The sequence below is a fragment of the Mobula hypostoma genome, chromosome 7 (genome assembly GCF_963921235.1).
Source record: "Mobula hypostoma chromosome 7, sMobHyp1.1, whole genome shotgun sequence".
Lineage (NCBI taxonomy): Eukaryota > Metazoa > Chordata > Chondrichthyes > Myliobatiformes > Myliobatidae > Mobula > Mobula hypostoma.
Window position 1 is genome coordinate 151,983,712 of NC_086103.1, and position 19,308 is coordinate 152,003,019.

At 40.6% G+C, this 19,308-nt stretch overlaps 1 protein-coding gene across 1 annotated transcript in view; it reads right to left on the reverse strand.

Moving 5' to 3' along the window:
• Positions 1-940, reverse strand: part of stard13b (StAR related lipid transfer domain containing 13b) — a 458,491-nt gene extending 457,551 nt beyond the window's left edge. Inside the window, exon 1 of the mRNA XM_063054298.1 lies at positions 817-940. The gene's annotated coding sequence lies outside the window, so the exon portion shown is untranslated. The remainder of the gene's footprint in view (positions 1-816) is intronic.
• Between the last annotated feature and the right edge of the window lie 18,368 nt (positions 941-19,308).

The window sequence follows — 19,308 nt, forward strand, 5'->3', positions numbered from 1 at the left end:
ACATGTGCCATTTGGAACACTATTTGCCAAGTATGCATTCAAAACTATTTATCTGCTATTTTAACTTGTGATTGAAGTAAAGATTGAGTCAATAAAACAATAGAATAAATAAATGATTGAAGGGATTGCATACGGATAGAGTACAGATACATAATGTGAGAAGGGACTATCTTGAAGGGGATAAACACAATTACAAACTCTCTGAGCCAAATATTCTGCTTCTGTCATTACATCTACGTAATTATATATCATCAAGGAATTTAAAATTAGCAACTAATGACAATGATCCTCCTTTGCTCAATATATTTTAGAAAACAAAATGATGAGTTTTGTAGTGCTGCAAAGCATATACATCGCTAACTTAGATTGTGACCAATATGCAAGTTAAAGTGTTAGTACAGTATTAAAGTCCTAGGGAACATTCTGAACTGAAACTTTAAGATATGGTACTTTAAAATACAAAGTGTATATTCACCATCTTTCAAAACAGTCATGCTATACAGTACATATAAATGGGGCAAACATAAGCATTAGTCATTCTGGATTTGTTTTTGACACATTGGGTTATTTTGTATTCAGTCAATGTTGGTACTCGCACTGCCGCTCATAAACCACCTTCAGCACTGCTACCGTTGTTAGAAAAAAAAACCTTAAGTTTCCTCAACAGTCCATGTTTAAATAATCAAAACAGTTTTATGGAGTCTGCCAAAATGTTACATTGATGGTGCTTTCACATTGACAACAAAAATATGGACTTTTCAAACGCTTCAGACAGTTAGAGTAGTAACAGAAGGAAATATCGTAGAAGCCACTCACAGTTAAATGGTCGATAAAAGACCACGCTTCCCGTTAGTCCATCCTCTCAGTCAGAGACTAATTGTATCCCATGCTTCTCTATGAACGAACAGTATCTGCTTGTGAGTGCAGTATGCAGCAAGAAGCATGCAGAACAAGTTAAAGCTGCTGACTGTGATTGAACAGGATATTTTGTGTGTATTTGCATAGTTGTGATTAATGATTTCCCGCCCCCTTTTTCATTTCAGAGAAAAATAGCTATTCTCTAAACTTCAGAAGGGTTACAATTAATCCAGACACGATAAATTGCTTTTGGGGAATAAACCTTAATTGTGTTAAGTACCATATGAAGTTACAATTGTGTTGCTCACCCATGTTATAGTACTTTGTCCATGTTCTTTGAAAAATTCTGTGTACTGAAACCTTTGTTCCAGGAAAGACTATTTTCATTGTTGTGTATTTAATACCCAATCCAAATAGTTAATGCATACAGGGCATTAAAAACAATTTTAATGGCAGGATATTATAGTACATTTGACAGATTCATGAAAATTCTATTAACTTTATTTTGCATAAGCATTCTGACCATAGAAGAGTACAGCACAGGAACAGGGACCCTCAGCCTAGCATATCTGTGCTGACCATAAATACACTGAAATGAACATGAGGAGATAGTTGTAAAAAGGAAACTCTTGTTAATAAAGAAGTAACCTGTGTCTGCCATTGTTTAGTTGCATGCTGATATGCAACAGAGTGTAAGCCTTCCAGTATAACAGTAAAGTAGTAGAGTGTACAGGAGATGCAAGGGGTTAGTGAGAGTGTGGGTGCCTGGAATGCATTGCCTGGAGTGGTGTTAGAGACAGATACATTGGAGACTTTTAAGAGATGTTTAGATAGGCAAATGAATGTGAGGACATGGAAATATGTAGGCATAAAGGATCAGTTAAGTTGGCCATTTGATTACTAATTTCTTTGGTTGAGCACAAATTATGGGCCGAAGGGCCTGCACCTGTGCTGTCCTGGTCTTTCTTTGTTCACGTGTCGAGTGACCTCCAGCATCGATGTTGCTGGCAAGGCAAACATGGTACAGAGGCCATAATGGGAGAAAAGAAAAACCTGAGCGTACTTAAGTTGTCCCTGAAACTTCTGCTCACTCAGCAACCGTCGGAGAAAGGGAGTAGATAATGTACTAATGTTTGATACAACAGTTGGATATCCTCCCAGTACCCAGGCAGGCACACTGTCTGAGCCCGAGGACCTATTGCTGCTCCTGAAACTTCCTCCAAAAAACCTTGTAAAACTTTCCAGCCACCCGTGCAGTATCTATGAGCCATGTCATCTTGGTGGGCTGTGGGTGGGTGATGTACCTGTATGGGTTTTAATGATGAATGCCATCTGTGGATGTTGCACTGTGGCTTTGTTCTCCTCACTGCACCACTGAAATCCAGCATGTGATACACTGCAATCTTTGTCAACTCTGCTGTCACTCCTCTGCCATTAAGACCTCTGGCCCCATGCTTAGATTCTCCGTTTCAGTTTACTGGCTATCGGAAAGTATCAGGTGTCAAATTGTTCATGAGGTTGCATACAAGATGCCCAACTTCACAACTCTTGTACTTTGGATGTAACGTGTGATGTTGAGGGGAGAAGTCTTTTGGGATCCAGTGACTGAAGTTTGCTCCAAATTCACAAGATTTTCATAAATGACCAGAGATTCTAATCATATTGAGAAAATTCCCAGGTATGGATTAATTGATGTTTCTCCTGGCCAAAATATATATACAGTTGTAGATGAAGTGAAACATTTCTTCTTCGACTTGCGATTCCCACTTTACACAACTGACCATTCATTCATACACTGAAACACGACATCGCTTTCCTGCATTGGCACACGTTCTGTTCACAGAACTAAATAGTAAAATATTGACAATACTATATTTAAGTTTTGTATTTGATTACTCTACAAGTATGCTTTCTGTATTTTGCGAAAACTATTTTCGAAATATCTCATATCTCCGCGCTTACCAATCATTGCTGATATCAACCTTTGCCCTTCAGTAGACTGTCCCATAGCCACTGATAATATTGGGATATATGCAAAGCTATATGGGACTTGTAGTCACATCAAGTAGACTTCCCCATTTAAGCAAGAACCAGCTAGAAGAAAATCTGCAACATTCCTTCTGTTAAAAAAAAACAATTACATTACAGTGCTGTTTGGTTCAGACATATACAGTAGGTCTAGGGGAGCGAGTCTCGACCTGCAGTGACATGGAATACATTCCAAGGTCCCTTGAGTCCCAGTATTTTCAGTAAGAAATAAACAAAATTTATGAACAAATCATGTAGCAATATTGAGATACGAGTACAACCAACACTGCACCCTGAGGCTTGATTATACAACTTGCAATGAATAATCCCTCTTATCCAAACTACTTTCAAACATTGTTTGCTATCTACATGGTTGTATATTATGTGACACATTCTCAACTTCCCCGAATTGACATGTATCACTTTACACAATTGACCTTCACTCATTCATGTAACTGAAATGCAGCATTGATATCTTCTGCTCGCCCTGGTCAATCTGTTGACTGGAATATCTAATAATATACAGACAGTACTGCACTTCAACGCCAAGATAGTTTGTAAAATCTAGTGAATTCACAGCTTATTTTAACCCTATTTGTTCATGCCTGAGCAGTTAAAAATCAAAGACGAGAAACTCCCCGGCATCACGTTGCAATTAGGAGATGTTGCTTCTCTCCCATGTTTCATAGCTGCTGCTGTGTGTCTCTTTCCCCCTACTTTTACCTTGCTGCTCTGTATACTTTTCACCCTCTCTGTTTCAGCTGCACCCCATCAGCACACAAACATCAGCAGAAGCACTCTTCCAGTTACTGGAGAATGTTGAGTTCTTGGATAGGTCCAGATTTACTGGATGATTTAAGTGGTGGATTAAATCACCCAAAGTAGAGATTCATCCTTCCTCTCTTCCCCCACTTATTACATCTAAAGAGATATAAGTCATGCAGCACAAAACAGCCCCTTAATCTCCAGTATCTATGCCCACTCAGTGTATTTATCTACACTGATCCCATTTATCTGGTGAGGACAATATGAGTGAGGTTGATGTTCTGGAGCATGTTGATATTAAGGGAGAGGAGGTGTTGGAGTTGTTAAAATACATAAAGACAGATAAGTCCCCGGGGCCTGACGGAATATTCCCCAGGCTGCTCCACGAGGCGAGAGAAGAGATTGCTGAGCCTCTGGCTAGGATCTTTATGTCCTTGTTGTCCACGGGAATGGTACCGGAGGATTGGAGGGAGGCGAATGTTGTCCCCTTGTTCAAAAAAGGTAGCAGGGATAGTCCGGGTAATTATAGACCAGTGAGCCTTACGTCTGTGGTGGGAAAGCTGTTGGAAAAGATTCTTAGAGATAGGATCTATAGACATTTATAGTCTGATCATATGGTCTGATCAGGGACAGTCAGCATGGCTTTGTGAAGGGCAGATCGTGTCTAACAAGCCTGATAGAGTTCTTTGAGGAGGTGACCAAGCATATAGATGAGGGCAGTGCAGTGGATGTGATCTATATGGATTTTAGTAAGTCATTTGACAAGGTTCCACACGGTAGGCTTATTCAGAAAGTTAGAAGGCATGGGATCCAGGGAAGTTTGGCCAGGTGCATTCAGAATTGACTTGCCTGCAGAAGGCAGAGGGTGGTGGTGGAGGGAGTACATTCAGATTGGAGGATTGTGACTAGTGGTGTCCCACAAGGATCTGTTCTGAGACCTCTACTTTTCGTGATTTTTATTAACGACCTGGATGTGGGGGTAGAAGGGTGGGTTGGCAAGTTTGCAGACGACACAAAGGTTGGTGGTGTTGTAGATAGTGTAGAGGATTGTCAAAGATTGCAGAGAGACATCGATAGGATGCAGAAGTGGGCTGAGAAGTGGCAGATGGAGTTCAACCCGGAGAAGTGTGAGGTGGTACACTTTGGAAGGAGAAACTTCAAGGCAGAGTACAAAGTAAATGGCAGGATACTTGGTAGTGTGGAGGAGCAGAGGGATCTCGGGGTACATGTCCACAGATCCCTTAAAGTTGCCTCACAGGTGGATAGGGTAGTTAAGAAAGCTTATGGGGTGTTAGCTTTCATAAATTGAGGGATAGAGTTTAAGAGTCGTGATGTAATGATGCAGCTCTATAAAATACTAGTTAGGCCACACTTGGAGTACTGTGTCCAGTTCTGGTCACCTCACTATAGGAAGGATGTGGAAGCATTGGAAAGGGTACAGAGGAGATTTACCAGGATGCTGCCTGGTTTAGAAAGTATGCATTATGATCAGAGATTAAGGGAGCTAGGGCTTTACTCTTTGGAGAGAAGGAGGATGAGAGGAGACATGATAGAGGTGTACAAGATATTAAGAGGAATAGATAGAGTGGATAGCCAGCGCCTCTTCCCCAGGGCACTACTGCTCAATACAAGAGGATATGGCTTTAAGGTCAAGGGTGGGAAGTTCAAGGGGGATATTAGAGGAAGGTTTTTTACTCAGAGAGTGGTTGGTACATGGAATGCACTTTCTGAGTCAGTGGTGGAGGCAGATACACTAGTGAAGTTTAAAGACTACTAGACAGGTATATGGAGGAATTTAAGGTGGGGGCTTATATAGGAGGCAGGATTTGAGGGTCGGCACAACATTGTGGGCCGAAGGACCTGTACTGTGCTGTACTATTCTATGTTTTATGTTCTATCTACCTTAGGTCTTCCATGCCCTGGCAATTAAAGTACTTGTCTAGATGCCTCCACATCTCTTCAGGCAGAAAACTGCAGACTCCAACCACCCTCTTTGTGAATGAAACCCTCTCAGATCCCTCCTAAACCTCCTACCTCGTACTTTAAACCTTGTTTGTTCCAACTCTGTTTTCTGCCAGAAATGAATTGATTAAATAGAGTGGCGAGGAAGGTTTGCAGAATGCCTGCTTTCACTAGCCAGGGCTAATAAGAGTATAATAAAAGCAGGGAGGTTTTGGTTCCACTTTATTGGTTGGAAAGAATGTTTCAGTTCTCAAGAGAGAATGGATAGGCTAGGTTTGCTTTCCTTGAAGCAGAGGAGACTAAGAGGGACCAGATGGAGGTGGACAAATTATGAGAGACACAAATAGAAGACAAGAAGAATCTTTTCCCCCAAGGAAGAGGTTTTCAAGACTAGATGGCAGAGATTTAAGGAGAGGAGTAAGAGTCTTAGAGACGGAATATCCTTTTCTCACAGAGGATGAATTACCTGAGAAGGTGGCAGAAGCAGGCACTCACAACATTTTATGAATACTTGATTTGCCAAGGCACAGTAGACCATGGGCAAGTGCTGATAAATGGAATAACTGTAGATGTGTACCCCATGGTCGGAACAGGTAGAGCGGATTATAGTAACTACATGACAATCTTTAATCCATGCTAGTAAATTACTCCCAATACTGTGTATCTATGTGTCTCTACTCTGTACACTTCTTTATTTAGTAATATCTTGCAAGCACCATGTTCAAATACGAATACACCACATCAAACGATTCACCTTTGTTTATTCTGCTAGTTACGAGCTCAAAATTTTCCACAGGTTTCTTAGAAATTATTTTTTCATATTCTCATGCTGACTCTGCCCAAACCTGTTATCATTTTCCAAGTGAAAAATAACAAATAAACTCTGCTATGTTAGTGCAATGACAGAAACAAATTTTCCTCAATATAGTTTCTTCTGTCTCAGTTTGTAAGGGATCTTATTTTTATATTTTTCACTAGTCTACTGTCATACATTATTTTTCTTTCCTTTTCAACACCTTGCTGGATTTGCTCAATTCGGGAAAGTTTGCTTTTGTTGGCAATGTTATAAGCCTTTGATCAAATACAACTTCTCTTGAAAGTTACAACTGGATCACTTTCTCTCTTTTTTGCCTTAAAGGTACATATATTACTAGTAAACTATGCATTCATTCTTTACATTTTAATCAGCTCAGCCCAGACCTTGTAGATTCATTGCTTGCTTTATTTAGATTTAAGACCCTGGTTTCAGGTTGAGTTAAATCACTTTCAGTTTTATATCAAATTAAGGACAGTTGCTAAAAGCCTTTTGGCAACAATACAAGATCTATAAAAACCTGTACGCTCTTTTGTTCTTCAGAATACTGTTCCAGAAAATTATCTTTTATACACTCTATAAATTCAGCTTCCACCTTACCAGAGCTAACTACATTGAGGCTACTTTATTAGGTACCTCCTGTACCTAACACAATGAACAAACAGCATCTTCAAAAATCTCCAGGTCAATATTTGCATAAGGATGCAGGCTGCACACACAGCCAGCATTCTGTAGGCAGTTACAAGGCATGTGTGGTGCAGTAGTAACATTTCCAGGTGAACACTGTTGCAGGAAGATTTAACGTGCATCCTTCCTGAGATCTTCCACAGAGAGACAGGGCAGAGAGCTTCAAGCTGCAGCCCGATGCCTCGTGGCAACCAAAGGTACCTTTTACAGAGTGGGTGTAGATGATTGATGCAAAAGACGAGTACCCAATTTGCAAGGGTACTTATCTCCATACAGCACCAACTCAGATAGTAGTAAGTGGTTAGATTAGAGCAGGGGTTCCCAGCCAGGGGTACATAGACTGCTCAGTTAATGGTAAGGCTCCATGGCATAAAAAAAGGTTGTGATGTTTGGCAGAAGAGGAAGGGAAATTACTGTCTTGGCTCCACAGTGATGAACTCCAGTCAGTAGAGTTTAATAACTAAACTTTTTGTGTTACCATCCCCTTAGCTCCCAGACGAGATTCCCAGCACCCCTCTCACCCATTACATAAAAACTAAAAAAATTTTGATTAATGATGCACAGTGGAAGAAAATAGGAAATGCACATAATTATTGCAAATATTATTTAAATCTATTTATAGCAAAAAATAAAATTATTTCTTTATTTAATTACAGTAAAAGCAATTTTTATCAACAATTTTAGAGTGTACATTAGTAGCCCAGCTATTCACTCCTTCATTGCTTTTTCACCTTTCAATGAGATGGATGGGTCTGGCGCAGCAATATCAACATCAGGCTGAACGTCACTCAGAAGGAATCTCAGATCCCCATGTCTGGTAAATTGCAGTCTGTTTTGTTGCTTTGAAAGAAATTGGGTGACTGCACTGAAACTGTGCTCCACTAAATATGAAGTTGGAATGGCAATAAAGAACATCTTGACTTTTTTCCACAGTGCAGGATAGCATTCAGAGATGTCCTCCTACAACCAATCATCTTGATATGATTTTTTGAATCTCAGCTTCAAAAGGTATTTTGTAGTGAGATCCCTCCTTTCTATTATTTCCTTATTACAAGTGTTCAGGAATGGATTTATTACCCAATCTGGAATTTGGATCCAGAGAAGATCCTGGAATCTCTCTGACATGTCTTTATGCCGATCACCCCAGTGGGTAAAGAATACTTGAAGATCATCATCTGGTATTCTTTCTTTCTCTTCCAACTCAGAGGCTTAGAAACTCAGAAAGGTCATGATGGTCAATGTTGCTTTTAAACCATAAGACCATAAGATATCAGAGCAGAATTAGGCTATTTGGCCCATCGAGTCTGCTCCACCATTTCATCATGGCCAATCCGTTTCCCTCTCAGCTCCAATCTCCTGCCTTTCCCTCCATAACCCTTTATGCTCTGACTAATCAAGAACCTATCAACCTCTGTTTTAAATATGCCCAATGACTTGACCTTTACAGCCACTTGTCGCAACAAATTCCACAGATTCACCACTCTCTAGCTATGGAAATTTCTTCTCATCTCCATTCTAAATGGATGTCCCTCTATTTTGAGGCTGTTTCCTCTGGTTTTGGACTCTCCCACCATCGGAAACATCCTCTCCACATCCACTCTATCAAGGACTTTCAACATTTGATAGGTTTCAATGAGATACCCCCCACCCTCTCTTCTGAATTCCAGTGAGTACAGGCCCAAAGCCATCAAACTCCCCTCATATGATAACCATTTCAATCCTGGAATCATTTCCGTGAACCTTGTCTGAACCCTCTTCAATGTCAGCACATCCTTTCTTAGATTAGGGCCCAATACTGCTCACAATACTCCAAGTGAGGCCTCACCAGTGCCTTATAAAGCCTCAACATTACATCCTTGCTTTTATATTCTAGTACTCTCAAAATGAATGTTAACATTACATTTGCCTTCCTCACCACCAACTCAATCTGCAAATTAACCTTTAGGGTTAAATAGGGTTTTTATTTTATTGAGATACAGTGCAGAATAGGCCCTTCCAGCCTGTCAAGCCACGCCGTCCAGCAATCCCCCAATTTTACTCTAGCCTAATCATGAGACAACGTACAACAACCAATTAACCTACCAATCAGTATAGTTTAGCCTGTGGGAGGAAACCGGAGCACCCAGAGGACACCGATGTGGTCACGGGGAGAATGTACAAACTCCTTACAGGTAGTGGCAGGAACTGAACCTGAGTTGCCTATGCTGTAAAGTGTCGTGCTAACCACACTACAGAAATGTAGAGAGAACTCTAACTTGCCTTTGATAAGATGCATGTAATTGGAGATTGATTTCATTAAACTTTGAGAATAATTCTGACAAATAAGCAATATCATGCCTAATATTTTTGACTTCATTACTGAGTGAAGTATTCATCTTCACAAAATTTTACCACAGATTCAAATAGTGCAACAAAGTGTCTCAGGCAGTTTCCATTTGAGGGCTTTCTGACTTCTGTGTGCAACAGAAAATATTCAAACTGGTCCTCATTCTCAATATGAAGCTCTCAAAATAATCTTTGCCACGGTCCATCGACGTGGCCATGAGCTGGAGGAGTGGCTTGACAAGAAACAATTAGAAGTGTGAAGAGAAAAACACCTGCCAAACAAAACAACAATTGCCTCATTTAAAAATATTTCACACAACACATTGGCTGCTGTTGGTTGCTTGTTGCTGGTATAAATCTCTATTTCAGATACTCCACACTGTAATGTCTACACTCCTTTTTCATTTGGTCTGCTTCTGCAATTTTCGTTATGGATTAATAACCACAGTCAATCACCTATTGTTTAAGCCCAACCTCAAGGGCTGAGATCAATAAAGGGGAAAGTTATGACATCATCATTGCTCTGGCAAAACCAGTCTTTCGGTCTGAAGGCACATAAAGAGGGGTACCAGTATCTCAGATGGGTCGTGGGCTAGAAAAGATGCGGTCAACACCACTCAAAAGGGCATACTCTGAAATTTACCCCAGTGAAAACCATACCCTAATTCACAGGAATTGTGTCACTGCATGATTAGAGTATGGGAATCGTACTAGCTAACACTATACTACAGTAGTGAATGGCAACAATGCGCAGGTTGAGCCCAGAAGTAACAAGAATTCTTCAGTCCAGATTTCCTATTATTTGCTAAATACAGAAGTGCCACATTGCTCTTCAACAAATATAATGTGCAAAGCCTAAGCGAGAATGTGCAACGTTTGCAAAATCTAAGCTAATGGTGGGTTAACAAGAGAGGAGATGATTATGTGATCATTGTAATCAATTATGAAGCATGGACGATCGATCAAGTGCTTATAATAAGTAATTCATTTCTTAAATTAAGCCTGTAATCCCTCAGCAACCCTCCTTGCTTCTGAGCACCCTGTACCACCCAGTTTATCTTTATCACCTCCTTAGAATTTCCCACCAGCACCCAGAGAGGCAATATCGCCCACTTTGGGGACCACTGGCTTAATTGAAATAGTTGGAAGGATTTCAAATAGGGAGCAATTTAAAAGGCAGAATCAGAATCAGGTTTATTATCACCGGCATGTGACATGAAATTTGTTAACTTAGCAGCAGCTGTTCATAATTGAGCAGAGAGAGAAAAAAATAATAAATAAAACAAAAAATAATAAATAAACAAGTAAATCAATTACATATATTGAATAGATTATTAAAATGTGCATAAAACAGAAATACTGTATATTAAAAAAAGTGAGGTAGTGTCCAAAGCTTCAAAGTCCATTTAGGAATCGGATGGCAGAGGGGAAGAAGCTGTTCCTGAATCACTGAGTGTGTGCCTTCAGGCTTCTGTATCTCCTACCTGATGGTAACAGTGAGAAAAGGGCATGTCCTGGGTGCTGGACGTTTTTAATAATGGACGCTGCCTTTCTGAGACCCTGATCCCTAAAGCTGTCCTGGGTACTTTGTAGGCTAGTGCCCAAGATGGAGCTGACTAGATTTACAACCTTCTGTAGCTTCTTTTGGTCCTGTGCAGTAGCCCCTCCATACCAGACAGTGATGCAGCCTGTCAGAATGCTCTCCACGGTACAACTATAGAAGCTTTTGAGTGTATTTGTTGACATGCCAAATCTCTTCAAACTCCTAATAAAATATAGCTGCAGTTGGGTAAGCGCTCTAAACTACTTGGAGCATTGTCCAGCCTGCCAAAGAGCTTCATGAGACGACTAGGAAAGACAGAATCCATTTTCTTGGGAGTTTGTGACAGACTAAGGGACACTCAGAAGTAATTCATTTTTCTATTCCAGACAAGCTGAGGAAATATGATGCTTGAGGGTGCAGGTTTCCACAGCCCTCTGGAATTCAGTTAACCTTGAACTAACAGCAGGCTGATTCCTGGGAACATCAGCTCCCTGTTCTGCAAGATACTGGTGCTGTGGTCAAAGGACAGAGTGGCCTACTCCTAACATCTATTTGTTGGATTAATGGTGTCTGGTGACTATTTTTTCAGTAGTGCATTCTAGGCAACACTAGCTTACCCTGTACTATGAGGATCCTGTTGGAAATGTGAGAGCTGAGATTCCCTCAGGATGTTAAGGTCTGTCCTATAATCACTGGCTCCCAGACAATGACCTCAGTAGCATAATCAAGCATGTTCATCAAGACTTCAAGCACACGGCCTGTGACCTTACAGTCAATAGCCAGCCCATCAAGGACACAAGCTTATTTTAAGCATTTAGTGTCTCATTCAAGGAGAGGACCAACTTCCAGCAGCAAGGGCAGCTGAAGACATGCATCACTGTTGAGTTTTCAAGCCTACATGGAAGATCAATAAAACTTAAAAACTTCTGTGTGAGTAGATTCTGATTCATCGTACCAGAAAGCTCCTTTTGCAACCGAAGGTTTTGTTCTGTCTGATGTGTTGATCTATTTGTGCAGGTTATTTGAGGTGAAGCCATTTCATTAAGGTGATCGAAGATTCTGCTCATGCTTTTCATTCCTTAGTTAATTATCCTTACTTCACAAAGGTGAGTCAATCATAGCTTTTGGGATGTATACTCGTGCTCTGCTGTCACAACATTTAAATGGTGTAGGTTACACCCGTACTGTCATGTGCTGCAATATCCCACTCTAGTCCATGTTTTGGTCAAGTTTCACTGGATCTTTCAGACAATAAAACAGCCAGATGAGACAAAATTTGGCTGCCATTGTCAAGGCTACTTTATGGAGTCTGGCATCAGAGAGCAGGAAAAGCTGACAGGAAGTCTGTTGTTGTCAGGCTCACTTCCTTCACTCTCAGAACCGACAGTGTAGAGGGGAGATAGCTCAAACAAGGAGGTGAGAGGAAGGGATGAGGCAGGGGCTGGCAGGCAATAGGTAGGATAGGGTGAGGAGGGAGATAATGGTCAAAGGAAGCCAGGTGGGGGAAGGGCCGGTGGTGGTAGAGGTGATGTGGAAATTCAAAAGGTGCAGACACTGAAATCTGATAAATAAGGGATGTAATAAGTAAAACCAGGTTAGGGAGGGATAAGGTGCAAATGGAACCAAATGGAGAAAGGGATAGTGGAACCAGTACATAGAATGTGTGCGTGATAGGCAGATGGAACCATGTGGGGCAGGGCAATTGCATTGGGTGATTTGGGTGGAGAGGAAGAGGATAACCTAAAAATAAAGGGAAAGGAGCACAGGGAGCATGGGCTACCTGAAATTGTAAATGTTAAGTACTGTAGCACTCCACTATTTTTCAGTCCAGGCCTCACCTGTTTCTCCCAGGTATATTGCTCAGCCTGATTGACAATCCCAATAGTTTCCTTGGACTCTACTACACACAACCTGACAATTCACCTACTTTTTGAGGCAGACTTCTAGAATATTAGATAATCTAGTACTATTGATATTGCAACCAAGTAATAGTAATATTTCCTTATTTAAAATGCATGGGAAATGAGTTATTGATTTACATTTGAAAGTAATCTTTGATGCCAAGGCCCCAACAGCCACTGCAGATTATATCAAAACAACATCCCATCTTTGATGTTGTATACCTCACTGGTTTCAACAATAATACAAAATCTCTACTTCGACCATGACCAACCACATGTTTTACTTCAAATTGTTTCTGCTGGGCAGTCAATGGGAAATACCTTTGTTTCTAGTTCAAGCTGCTGAAAGTCCCAGAATTTCTGTTTGGTGAACATCCAGTTCATGTCATCCATCTTTTTTCCATTGCCATCGCCCTCTTCCAATACACGCATGCAGCTCTATATAACTCGGGTTATCGACAACTTCCAGGCTTTCTGACTGTGGTCCTCCGAGCTTGGGTTGAAAGAAGACTTGGGCTGCGGCTGGAATTTAACTAAAACTCTAGCGCCAGCACATGACCGAGCACAAGTCAACTTGTCAGTGCAAAGAACAGGACAGGACATTTACTTTTGGAATTTGCTAAGTCGCCTCCCTGGACACACCACATCTGAAAGGCAAGTCTTTGGTGATGGGGAGGGTTTGGAATGGGCATGATGTCTGTGGTAGCATATGGGACAACACGGAAATTCTGGGTGTTCAGCATTTCATTAATTTGGAAACTCAAGGTGTTTTTTAATGGTCAGATGCTCAAGTGACCATTAGAATAAAGCTGTTTCAGGTCAATAACTATCATCAGTTCTGATCAAAAGTCATCAACCTAAACTATTAAGTCTGTTCCAGTCTCCACGCATGCTGCTTAATGTGATGAGTATTTCCAACATTCTGTTTTTATTTCAGGTAGCTAGCATCTGCAGTATTTTATCTTTGCAAAACATATTAACATTGATATGACAGAGGACAAATGAACGACCCTCTGGATCCGTAGCACCAAACCACAGAGCAAAACAAGTGGACAACAAATAATTTTCCAGTTATGAGAATATGGGATAGAAAGGTACAGGATTTCTTTTTTTAATCTTGCAAATTTACAACAGTCAGTGCACCTGTAGAAGATCTAACCACCGATGGTATTCACGTATCTTTTGTACCTGGACAAATATACTATATATCTTTCCCAAACCACCACCAAGTTGCTCTAGAAACAGCATTGGTGGGATGCGTGTAGACTAAACCTACTGATGTTGACTTTCTGCTGATGCAGAGTACTGGACCTCTGCTAGACATGGAACTTAAGCTATAAACTTATTGCTGCTGGGTTTGACCATTATTTGGAGATCATGTGCAGTCATGAGGAAGATAATAGAACAGCACAGCACAGGAACAGGCCCTTCAGCCCATGATGCTCTGCTCAACTAACTAATCTTTCAACTAAATGCCTATCTAAACAAAACGATTTTACCTGCATAGTGTCATTATCCCTGCATATTTATGTGCATATCTAAGATCCTCTTAAATGCCTTTCATATTTGCCTCCATTACCAACCCTTGCAGTGCATTCCATGCACCCACTACACTCCATGTAAAAACAATTGCTCCACACATCTCCTTTGAACTTATCCTCTCTCACTTTAAATGCACGCCCTCATGTACTAGATATATTTATCCTAGGGAAATATAATATATCAGTGATAAAACTGAATGGTTTGGAATAGATTACATTCTCCCACAGTGCTGATCATATGGTGTTTCCTAACCAACTGTTAGATTTGCAAGGTTTGTTGTAAGTTTCTGTTGTAGAAGGCTACAACAGGTAGTAAGCTGAAGTGTTAGAATTCAAGGCTGGATGGAAAGAAGCTGAGCTGATCAGTACCCAACCCAATGTTGTCATGTCAGAGGCTCCTAAAAAGAACGAAAGATAGGAATTCATGGACTAGATTTGGCCCACAGAAAAAACATGTGCACCAATGGTGTTAGAGATTGGCCATCACTATTCAGAAGAAAAGTAGGGGAATTATTTTGGATATCTTGATTAACATCCTGTTCATTATTACCAAAACAGATTATCCTCTTACTTAATAATCATTGCTACTTGTGTACTCTTTTTGTGTAAAACCAACAATTGCATTTTCTGCATTACAACCATGAATGCATTTCAAACAAACATCACTGGATGTCCCGAAATGGATGTAAAAGACAGTAGGCAAATGGAAATCTTCCTTGGGACTTTGGGTCAGTTCTATAGGAATATCTATATTAATGTCTCCCACATCATAAATATTGAAACTGTAGCATTAATAGCAGAAGCAATTTGAAAATAAATCAAAAGAAAAATGCAGATGCTGGAAATCTGACATAAAAACAGAAAATGCTGGGAACATTTGACAGATCATACATCACTTGAGGAAAGAGAAACAGTTTACATTTCCAGTCCAGGATCCTTCTTCAGAACTGGGAGAGAAACAAGTTAGCGTAGATAACAAAGAAGATGGAGGAGGAGGGTGGTGATGGGTGGAACAAAAGGAATTTCTCCAGTGATATTGAGATAATGTGAACTAATGTGATAGGTGGATTCAAAATTGGCTTGCCTGCAGAAGGCAGAGGGTGGTGGTGGAGGGAGTACATTCAGATTGGAGGATTGTGACTAGTGGTGTCCCACAAGGATCGGATCTGGGACCTCTACTTTTCGTGATTTTTATTAACGACCTGGATGTGGTGGGTTGGCAAGTTTGCAGATGACACAAAGGTTGGTGGTGTTGTAGATAGTGTAGAGGATTGTCAAAGATTGCAGAGAGACATTGATAGGATGCAGGAGTGGGCTGAGAAGTGGCAGATGGGGTTCAACCCAGAGAAGTGTGAGGTGGTACACTTTGGAAGGACAAACTCCAAGGCAGAGTACAAAGTAAATGGCAGGATACTTGGTAGTGTGGAGGAGCAGAGGGATCTCGGGGTACATGTCCACAGATGCCTGAAAGTTGCCTCACAGGTGGATAGGGTAGTTAAGAAAGCTTATGGGGTGTTAGCTTTCATAAGTCAAGGGACAGAGTTTAAGAGTCGTGATGTAATGATGCAGCTCTATAAAATACTAGTTAGGCCACACTTGGAGTACTGTGTCCAGTTCTGGTCACCTCACTATAGGAAGGATGTGGAAGCATTGGAAAGGGTACAGAGGAGATTTACCAGGATGCTGCCTGGTTTAGGAAGTATGCATTATGATCAGAGATTAAGGGAGCTAGGGCTTTACTCTTTGAAGAGAAGGAGGATGAGAGGAGACATGATAGAGGTGTACAAGATAATAAGAGGAATAGATAGAGTGGATAGCCAGCGCCTCTTCCCCAGAGCGCCATTGCTCAATACAAGAGGACATGGCTTTAAGGTAAGGGGTGGGAAGTTCAAGGGGGATATTAGGGGAAGATTTTTTACTCAGAGAGTGGTTCGTGCGTGGAATGCACTGCCTGAGTCAGTGGTGGAGGCAGATACACTAGTGAAGTTTAAGAGACTACTAGACAGGTATATGGAGGAATTTAAGGTGGGGGCTTATATGGGAGGCAGGGTTTGAGGGTCGGCACAACATTGTGGGCCAAAGGGCCTGTACTGTGCTGTACTATTCTATGTTCTATGTTCTCTAATGGGTAATTAAGATCTAATTAGCAACGCAAAAATTCTGAAGAAACTCACCAGATAGTATCAGTATAGGGAAATGATGCATCTGGACTGATACATTACCACATTGTTGCTTCTAGAAGAAGGGTCTTGGCACAAAATGTCCACCATTCATTTATTAGAAAAGCACAGCAGTACCTCTACTTCCTTAAGAGTCTGCAAAATTTCAGCATGACATCTAAAATTTTGAGACTTCTATAGATGTGTAGTGGATAGTATATTGACTGCCTGCATTGCAGCCTGGTATGGAAACACCAATGCCCTTGAATGGAAAATACTGCAAAAAGTAGTGGATACGGATAAAGCCCTCCCCACCATAGACCACATGTACATGAAATGCTGTCACAGGAAAGCAAAATCCATCATCAGGGACCCCCACCACCCAGAATATGCTTTCTTCTCACTGCTGCCATCAGGAAGAAGGTACAGGAGCCTCAGGACTCTTACTACCAGGTTCATGGACAGTTATTACCTCTCAACCATCAGGCTCTTGAAACAAAGGGGGTAACTTCATTCAACCTCACTTGTCCCTTCATTGTAATATTCCCACAACCAATGGACTCACTTTCAAGGACTCTTCATCTCAGGTTCTCAAAATTTATTCCTTATTTATTTTTTATTATTATTTCTTTCTTTTTGCATTTTCAATTTTTTGTCTTTTGCACACTGGTTGAACACCCAAGTTGGTGCGGTCTTCCACTGATTCTGTTGTGATTATTATTCCACAGATTTATTGAATATGCCTTCAAGAAAATGAATCCCATGATTGTATATGTTGACATATATGTACTTTGATAATAAATTTACTTTGAACTCTGATCTTTCCTTTCATCAATGCTGCTTGACACATTGAGTTCATTTGTGTGTTTCTCTAGATTTCAGCATCTGTAGTCTCTCAGGTCTCTTGAAGACCTAATTATGCTCTTTTGCATGTGTCATGGGTTGAGAAACAACTTACTGAAGCTGACTGGGAGTTGGTGTGAGGGATGTAAAGAGAAAGAAAATGTGGGGGCATGAATGGAATGTGGCTGCCACCTTTTCTCTCTGCTGTGTAATTCTCTCGACCCCTGAAAGGCAACTGCTATTACTGACTCTCCAATGCCGAAGGAGCTGGGTTAGCATCATTTAAATAAGGCACTGAACCACAGCTTAGGCAGTGTGTTTCTCACCCTACCCATCCAGATCACATCTTGAATTAAAGTCAGCTGTCCTGACTCGAATTATATCTAAAATTTATATTTAACAATGAAACACTTTGATAAAGCACTAAGACTATCTGACTTAATATAATCCACTACTTGCTGAATACAGAAGAATGTTGTCTCAGATTCAAATAACTTAACAGATGATATCCTTTTAAAATTCCAAGAGTTTACAAGAATAGCAGTCCATTATAGACACAAGATTTAGCCTTTATCCTTCCCAGAGAAATGCCTCATCTATCAAATTTCTTTGCTCAAAGCAAAAGAGGTTGACAACTCAGTCATGTGACAAGATCAGTCTTGCCCCAGCCCACGTTACAGTGCCACATACTGTATTGATATTCCAGTGCGGTATGTCGTGACCTCCACTACTACACACACTCCCATCAAACTGATTGCCACATTCCTTTTAGTTGCATCACTGTAAGAAAGCAAGCAATATTACAAAACACACCACCACATTCCTTGCACCTAGCTGTTCACAAAACAAGCCTCTAGATCTGTCTCTTCCATGAAAATATTACTTTCATCTTGGTTCTGATTATCCTATCAGGCAGAATATCCTAACAGTAATATTGTTGAATGAAGTGACCCCTAAAGTGTATATTCCCTAGATATTAGGTGGAACCTGAAATATTGTGTAGAATTTTTGTCTCCTTATCTAAAAAAGTATGCATTTTCCACAGAGCAACAATGATTCATCAGACTGATCCCTGAGATGGCAGATTTGCCAGTTGAGGAGAGATCTGTGTTCTCTAAAGGTGAGAAGAATGAAAGGTTCAGTGGAATTTGGACTGATAGGGTGGATGGAGAGAGGATTCCCTACCTGAGGACTCAAACCAGTGGTCCTGATCTCAAAATAAGGGCTAAGCCATTTAGGACTGGGATGAAGAGAAAACTCTTCATGCAGAGAGTAGTAAATCTTTGGTATACCTCAGAGACCTGTGGAAGCTCAGTCGTTGAATTCATTCTAAACATGAACACTGGATATTTGGACCTTACAGGACTTAAGGAATAAAGAGATAATGCTGGAAAATTGGAAGGAAAACAATAGAAGATAATTCACCGTCCTGATGAATGGTGGAATAGGCTTAAAAGCCAGATGGTTTATTCTACTGTAAATCCTGTTCCAAATTCTTACATTTGCAAACATTCTTCCAACTTCTCTGATAAGTTCACTATTGTTACCTTCCTCTTCTAATTAGAGAGCTTCAATGTATATGTTTTCCAAGATCTTGCTTAAGCTGAAGTGCTAAGAAAGCTGACGTCTCTTGTTTGTTCTTTGTATGTTCAGCTCATACTTGGAAAACAACTGCATTATCTTGTAGAATTAAGAATGTATTAATATATGGAGATATTGTGATATCTGGACCTTGGGAGTCAATGCCTCCTCTGCATCTTGATCCTTGACTTCCTGAAAAACAGACCGCAATCCTTATGGATACACAGAAACACCTCTGGCATGATTATTCTAAATACTGTGGCTCCACAAGGTTGCACCCTCAGCCCCCCACTGTACTCCG